At 50.1% G+C, this 5,590-nt stretch overlaps 1 long non-coding RNA gene across 1 annotated transcript in view; it reads right to left on the bottom strand.

Moving 5' to 3' along the window:
• Positions 1 to 4,927: 4,927 nt before the first annotated feature.
• The window catches only part of LOC117804046, a 36,301-nt gene continuing 35,638 nt past the window's right edge, over positions 4,928 to 5,590 (bottom strand). Inside the window, exon 3 of the long non-coding RNA XR_004628232.1 lies at positions 4,928 to 5,183. This is a non-coding gene — a long non-coding RNA (uncharacterized LOC117804046). The remainder of the gene's footprint in view (positions 5,184 to 5,590) is intronic.

Raw genomic sequence — 5,590 nt, 5'->3', positions numbered from 1 at the left:
ATTCATGTGGCTGGTACACAGCTGCTGAGAGCTGACTCGTGTCCACCGAGTGGGGGGATGTGAAGATGTTGCCCAGAGAGTGGGACAGGAAGCCCTGGGCCTCCTACCAACAGGCCTGGCGGGGTCCCCCGTGCCCCTCCCCTGCCCGCCCAGAACAGCCATTATTCTGGGCACGGAGCACACGGATTCCCCAGCCATCAGGGACCCCTGTGTCCTGGGGGTGTCGGATGTGAAGGCAAGGGCCACGTGGTCAGAGAGGAGTATGAACCCTTCACCAGAGGAAGAAGGGATGTGGTGTTGGGCAGAATAGTTTGTGTGGACTGCAGAAGCAGGCAGCTAACCCCAAGCCTCTGTGTGTGGGATTCAGCCGCCCCTGGGCCCAAGCAGGCTTCTTAGACACAGTGGAACCTGGGTTGTCCACGTCATCAGAGTATTGTGAGGAACTGGGATGAACCCATGATTGCCCCAATGGCGGGGATGGTCTTTGCACGGCTGTACATGAGCAAGGAGAGAGTGTAAATCTGTGTGGATTATTCACAAGTCTCAACAAAGAGGCAGATTCAGACCACTCTTGTCCTTAGTGTAACCCTTGGTCGTCCACGCAGAGTGCCAAAGAGCGTGAGACCTTCCCCCATCCTCATATTTAAAACGAGGGCTTCTCCACCTCCGCTCCCCTCTCAGCGCCTTAGCGCTGACTAACCGTGCTTGTTAAGCACCCACTGGGCACGGAGCAGTATTGCAGGACTCAGTGTGCGTGCCACGGTGCACACAGAGCCCATAACTTACAGGGCAAGGGCAACGGTCTGCCTTCTGCAGCCTGGAAACTGTGGCTTGATGGTTTCACCCTGCAGACGTGGCTGATACCCGCTTCCCTATTTTCTATGTAGTTTACAGGACATTTTTATAAGAAAGTACGCAACTGCTTGACATTTAAATTCTATGGTCAAAATACATTCCAAAGATTCTATTTTCTTTTAGTTAAATACAGTTTTGTTCAAGATCATATGAGCTGTGCGCTCATTAGATGCTGGGGATACTCGCGATCTCCTTGCCTGCTTTGTCTCTATGCCCTCTGCTCTTTCTAAGATAGTATAAAAGTTACTTATTTACTGCGTGGCATGGCCATCCTGTCCACGAGAAGGCAAGTTCCACCAGGCAGGGACTTTGTCTCCTCCGTTTGCTTCTCGATGCCACATCCAAGAAAATGGGCAGGCAGATAGCCTCTCCAAGTTTGCTGAATTGGGCTTAAGTAGGATAGTGTTGGTCTTTGAAGAGATTTTGTCCAGTTGGGGAAGCAGAAATTGCACCTGTGTGGGAGAGGCAGATGGTGTGGATGCAGGGGCTCTGCGCTCGGCAGGGACGGGAGACAGAGTCCGCTGAGCTGTTTTCCACACAAGACAGGTAGGGGGAAGGCCGTGGACTGAGACCGCCTCATGGTAACCTTGTGCATCTTAATAACCACAGTGTCTCAGAGAAATAAATTGGTAAACTAGATGCTGTGATTTAACAAGAAGCTGTCTTTCATTATGAACATAGAAGAAAATAATAAGAAAATGGCCAAATAGGATAATTAAAACATACCACTGGTCATGAAGACAGAAATACAGAGATTACTAATGAAAATGCCTTTTCCCATCGCAAGTATAGGAATTTAGGTCAGACAGCTGAAGGCGATCGAGAACGTGTCCCCATGTGGAAGAGTGTGGGGCCGGGGCACGGAGTGCCAGGCAGGAACCCTCAGGACATCTGGAGGGTCAGAGACAGCCTGAGGGCGTGGTTGTTTTCCAAAGACCGCCAACAGATGGCGGGTGGGCAGAACGAGGACTACTGCCTGTAAATGTATCGGGACTACGCAAGAGACCTGGAGGGCGAGCGGGCTCCTTCACGGCCCACCGCTGGCACTCGGACAGGTGAGGCGTCCGGTCTTCTGGTCTGGGCTTCTCTTTAAAGGTGTGTCTTGGGATAAGTCTTTCTCCCTGAGGGAGCTAGACAGTTCACACTGAGTGTGCGGTCATCCGGCAGGGTAGGGGCGACACAGGGACGGGATGAATTGGATAGTGTGCTTACCGTCGCAGACACCCACTGCTAGGAACACTACCTAGAAAACACCAGTTACTCAGCAAATGTAATTCATAAAATCCCAAATGAGATCACCAATATTAAGAGTGGTGCTCAAATGTGAACGTGCCCAAAGATTATGGAAGAACATTTTAAAAAATGCACATTCCCAAGCACCATCCTGAAGATGACTACATTTACACACTCACATATATGCAGGCCCACACGGGGGCACACATGTCCACCCACATGTGCACACATGTACACATGTGCATAGATGCATTGTGGGAACACACATGTCCGTCCACATGCACACACACACATAGATGCATTGTATGAACACACGGGGGCACACATGTCCACCCACATGCACACACATGTGCATACGTGCATTGTACGAACACACGGGCACACATGTTCATCGACACATGCACACATGGGCATGCATGCATCGCATGAACACATGGCACACACGTGTCTGTCTACATGTGCACACATGTGCATACATGCATTGTACGAACACACAGGGGCACACATGTTCATCGACACATGCACACATGGGCATGCATGCATCGCATGAACACATGGCACACATGTGTCCGTCTACATGTGCACACATGCATTGCATGAACACACGTGGGCGCGCATATTCGTTGACATGTCTCATGTGCATACATGCATACTCACATGCACACACACGTGCATATGTATATAAATTGTTCCAGCAGGTTTAAAGTGGAAAAAACTGACGTCTTTATGAGCACCCCTTGGCATCCACAGGCAGACGGCTTCAGGAGGCTGCACCGTAAGAGACTCTGCTGGGGGAGGTGGGCCTGGACAATCCACTGGATTTTGGTGACTGCAAAACAGCAGAATGTAACATGATTATTGAAGGCTTGGTACATGCCTGTGGCCACCTTGCTGTGGGCCAGGCTCTACAGCCCCTGACACGACAGAGTGTCAGACATGAGGAAAGTGGTTTTCACACGCGGGGTCATGTGACTCACACAGCAAAGGCGCTTGGTCAGCTCAACTTGGCTGTGCAGCTGGGCACACAGATGTGCAATGTGATTCGTGATCTGCTCAAGGCCACGTGGCCTATTGGTGGGCCTTCCGTGGCTCCGAGGCTTGCCTGTCCCCTGCCCCACACTGCTGTGCAGGCTTGGGGCTCAGATGTCGATTCTGACAGATGCTGCCATCTGGGGACTCTTGGGGCTGGGGGGCTGGCCTCTTGATCCCTTGGCTGGTTCTACAAGCACACGTGTTTATTTATGAAGCTGTAAATTTGAGACTTGTATATACTCTGCTGCACGTAACACATCTCAATCTAAAAACAGATTTGTTCTCAGGATTAGATGTGGGGTTAGAACAAACCCCTTCATTCATGACAGCAAGGTTCCTGGACTAGAGCCCAGGTCTAGCCTGGAAGGGTGGTGTATGTGCTGCAGAAATGAGCCCACACCCGGAAGGCTCGGTGGCCTCAGGCTTGTGAAGTGCTAGGGCCAAGCAAGCATTCTGCATCTCAGTGAGAACCGCCTTACAATGACACCCTGGCCAGTTGATGGAGAAGCATCCCTGGTGATGAATTAAAAATGAGATAAATTGAGAAATGGGCATATGGTACAAAATGAATTTTAAAAAGAAATAGGAAAGAAACAAGAACTGGTGGGGAAATGAAACATGATGGTGTTTTTAGAAGCATGAAACTGCTGTTCAAAATGTCTTTGAGGCCAGACCTGACCCCAGGCGGCTGTGGGGTGCACGACCGGGGATCCCGTGCAGTTGTGTGTCCATATTGTCTACAGCACGGAGACGCGGCTGGGGAGAGGGCACTAACTGAGAGCTGTTCTAGAAGAATTATAAGGGGGACAGTGCCAGGACGAGTCCCTTTGCTGCTGTAGCCGCGGATTGACCTGCTTCTACTCAGCCCCTTAAGGAGCCCCGTTGTGGCCCCTGGACACAGACAGGCTCTGAAGACAATGCAAGCCTGTGTTTGTCCCCGGCTGATGTGGGTGAATGCTGCAGCTGGACAGAGAGGATCTTCTCCGCAGAGGTATGGAAACACGTAAAACCAGGGGACGTTGCCTCTGGAAATGAACCTCTCACCATTGTTGTTAACTGAGATCCCCTGTTTCTACAGAAAACATGACTTGATGTAAGTTTTGCAGGAGTTTTAAGTGTCTCTGTCACAGTTGCTTTTGTCTTTCCCTCAGTGGGAGCATCTTCACTGTTTGTGACCAATTACTTCATTTTGGGGTTTTCTATTAGTGCTTTTTCCTGCATCGTACTTAAGCTCTGGAAACTGTCTCTCTTTTGCTCTCTGATTTACCTCCAACATCTAGGATAGTATGTGGTGCCTAATAGCAAGTTATCAAATATTAATTAAGTTAATGAATAGAATCCAATGAGAAAGATGATCGGTGGTGGGAGCCCAGTGTGTTGTCCAGAGCTCCGCGAGGCAGCGGACCTCGATCTCAGAAAGCATTTGATCTACTTGGGGGGAAAAGGCAAGCACAGAGAGCATCAGTGAGTAATGCCCAGGAGTTGGCCCCCGAAAGTGGACAGGATGTGGGTAGATAGTGGGGAATCCAGGGGAATTTCAAGCAAAGGGAGCAAACAGGAAAAAAAAAAGGTGAAAAAGATTTCTGAGAACCAGTGAGATGTTCCCGTAAATGCAGGTGATGGGGAATCTGGGGGGTGCCCAGTGGACGAGCCCACACTGATGTGGCTTCAAGCAAATCATTTGTCTGTGTTGAGGACTGCTTTTACTGGTGGTGATGGTGGCGGTGGTGACTGGGACACATGGCCTGTCAGATGGGATCACTGTCGGCTCCAGAGTTCTGTGACGCTACGGCAATCAGCGGGGAGTTTGGGGAGAGTGTACAGGAGGGTGGGTGTCTCGTGGGGAGAACACAGTGGGGAAGAGGGAGAGAGGACCAAGGCAGAAGCTGGAGCTCAGGACGTGGCTCAGAAATGAAGAACGGAGGGAAACCAGTGATGAGCGCAGGTGGTTGTTGGTAAGAGCAGGGAGGACGGCCGTGTAGACAACTTTGTGCAGCAACTGGACATCCGAGAAGGGCCACTCCGGGGGTTCTGCCTCCGAACTGTGTTGTGCGGGATCATCCCTGGAAGCAGAAAACCGGGTGTTAGTAGCTCAGATCACGAGGCATCTGACTCCGAAGAGAGTTTTATGGGCCTCCACACAGGGTGACGGTCATTCAGCCACGTGGAAAGTCAGATGATAAAAAAAGCATTTTAAATCTTAAAAAAAAAAGAAGCAGCAGCTGTGGTCCATATATACGATGGAATATTACTCAGCTCTCAGAAAGAACGAATTCTCAACATTTGCTGCAACATGGACGGCACTGGAGGAGATAATGCTAAGTGAAATAAGTCAAGCAGAGAAAGACAATTATCATATGATTTCTCTCATCTATGGAACATAAGAACTAGGAGGATCGGTAGGGGAAGAAAGGGATAAAGAAAAGGGGGGTAATCAGAAGGGGGAATGAAACATGAGAGACTATGGACT

The sequence above is a fragment of the Ailuropoda melanoleuca genome, chromosome 10, assembly GCF_002007445.2.
Source record: "Ailuropoda melanoleuca isolate Jingjing chromosome 10, ASM200744v2, whole genome shotgun sequence".
Taxonomy (NCBI): domain Eukaryota; kingdom Metazoa; phylum Chordata; class Mammalia; order Carnivora; family Ursidae; genus Ailuropoda; species Ailuropoda melanoleuca.
This window is presented reverse-complemented; position numbering and strand designations above follow the sequence as displayed.